Raw genomic sequence first — 2,500 nt, 5'->3', positions numbered from 1 at the left:
AACATAAAGAGGGAGGCAGTCGTTTCAGTCGTTAACTTCTTTACGCCGGATGCAAAGCTGCAGTATTAAAAAAAAGTCAATTTGTAACACCCAACAAAAGAATAACCCCTATTTCCTATGAGATGTATGCTTAACTATTTAAAGAAATAGCACATAAGGTACCGTCATGTGTCAAACACAAGCTAGCTGCTCCTGCAGTGTTCCCATTCATTTCAGAGTTTCAGTAAAATAATTAGATCCCCCTTAAAAAAAAAAGCCTATCCATCCATTGTCTATACCCAGTGCAGAGTCACATGGAGCTGGAGCCATTTCCTCAGCAGAATCTGGGCGGAAAGCAGGGAGACACCCTGAACATGCAGAGTCACTTGCACATGATTCATATCTATGGGCAATTTAGAGACTCCACCTCACCTAACACACACATCTGTGGATTGTGAACGGAAACCTCGGTACCTGCAGGGAACCCATGCTGAAGCAACACTGTAACAACCACGGATGTGTAGACTCGCTAGCCCTTGGCTAACGGGTCGGACCACCAGTTGACTGGTTAGCGCAGTTGCCCGTGGTCTGGGCTATCCGGGTTCGATTCCCAGCTGCTCCTGAATTCACTATATTGTGTCGCCCGTGGTCCGGGCTATCCAGGTTCGATTCCCGGCTGCGACGGATTCCCAGCTTCCCCTGAATTCAATACATTGAGTCCACTCCTGACACCAAATGTAGCGAATTCAGGGGCAGCCGGGAATCCGTCGCAGCCGGGAATCGAACCCGAATAGCCCAGACCACGGGCGACACAATGTACTGAATTCAGGGGCAGCCAGGAATCCGTCGCAGCCGGGAATCGAACCCGGATAGCCCGAACCACGGGCGACTGCGCTAACCTGTCAACTAAAGACATAATAGTCCATTACAGTGCAGAACTCCCCAGCTCATTAGATCCACCAACCTCGGCCTCCCTGTAGATTGGATTACAGGCACGCGCCAAAGTGCCCTGCCTATATTTTAGGGTGAAATCATAGACAGGCAGTGCCACCAGCCAGAAACATACAAGGGGGGGCCGTGAACGCTCCACACAAATGGCCTGGACTCGTACCCAGGATTTGCTTGGTGTGAGGCAGCAGCGCTCACTGCTACACTTCCATGAGATTCTGTAGATTCTATAGAGCCCAGTAAAATAAAATGAAAAGAGCATTTTCATCACTTGACCTCATGACAAGCCCAAAACGGGCGATGAAGGCAGCAGTTTGGATGGATGGATGGAAAAACAGAAGACTACGAGATACCACAGATTTGAGAAAATGAAAGACAAACAAATTGAATGGACTCTGGTAATTTAGAATCAGCGATATTCCACCTCTCTTGAATACAATCGTTTATTCCATTGTTGATGTAATTTTCAGGACCCTGACTGTTAATTGGCACAGCGAGAGGGCAGCAGTGGGCCATAGAGGTCACTAGGGAGTATGCTGAGGTGCCACAGAGGTCACTAGGGAGTATACTGAGGTGCCACAGAGGTCACTAGGGAGTATGCTGAGGTGCCACAGAGGTCACTAGGGAGCATGCTGAGGTGACATATCATCAAATTTCACAGATTGTATTTTTAAAGGAGGAGCAGAATCGCGTGCTCTGTTCAAAACAAATGGTTTTGAGTCTGTTTCAAACCCTGGCTCTGAGTCAGATGGGCTCCAAGCACCTCACATAAATCACAGAAAAAAGGATGCCACTACTTTCATTCATGAAACAGGACAAGTGACTTTCAAGCATTTACATTTATAGTGTCATTTTGGTGGGTTTTTTTTTTTAGCAATTACCATCAACTGAGGATACTGAAAAGTGTGTAACCACCCCGCCCAGACTTGATACACATACCCACCCATACTTGTGTACTCATATGGGTGCACACGCACACACACACACACACACACACACACACACACACACACACACACACACACACACACACACACACACACACACACAGTGGTACACATTTAAAGCTTATAACTATTCCCCCCATACTTTGACCCAGAATATTTTGCATTGCAGTGGGAGGGTAAGTGCACAAAAATGACCCAAATATAGCTCAACAAACAATGAACCACCTTTCAGTGCATGGCCAGAAAGAGGAACTGTGCCCGTCCAGCATGAATGGCCGGTGAAAGATGATTTGGCTTCAAGGAGATTTCTGAAGAAGATTTCTTATGCGTAATGGGTGTGATAGATACAGAGATAAAACATGCAAATATATGTATATAAAAGCACATCCGTGCACTCGGCAAGGTGCACATGCAGGTTTAACAGTGCATGTACACACGCGCGCACACGCATACAAACTTGTCATTTTTTAGCTTTTTTTTTTTTGAGGTTGAACTGATGCCTAAATATTCCATCGCCGGCGATGCCTGCCACGCTGGAGTGTTGTGCATTTGATTAATAAAACAGCTTGAACTTGAACCTGAACTTTCCTACTGTCCTTTTCCTCCACCACAATCCCAACATCCCT

Source organism: Lampris incognitus, chromosome 12, assembly GCF_029633865.1.
Source record: "Lampris incognitus isolate fLamInc1 chromosome 12, fLamInc1.hap2, whole genome shotgun sequence".
Lineage (NCBI taxonomy): Eukaryota > Metazoa > Chordata > Actinopteri > Lampriformes > Lampridae > Lampris > Lampris incognitus.
This window is presented reverse-complemented; position numbering follows the sequence as displayed.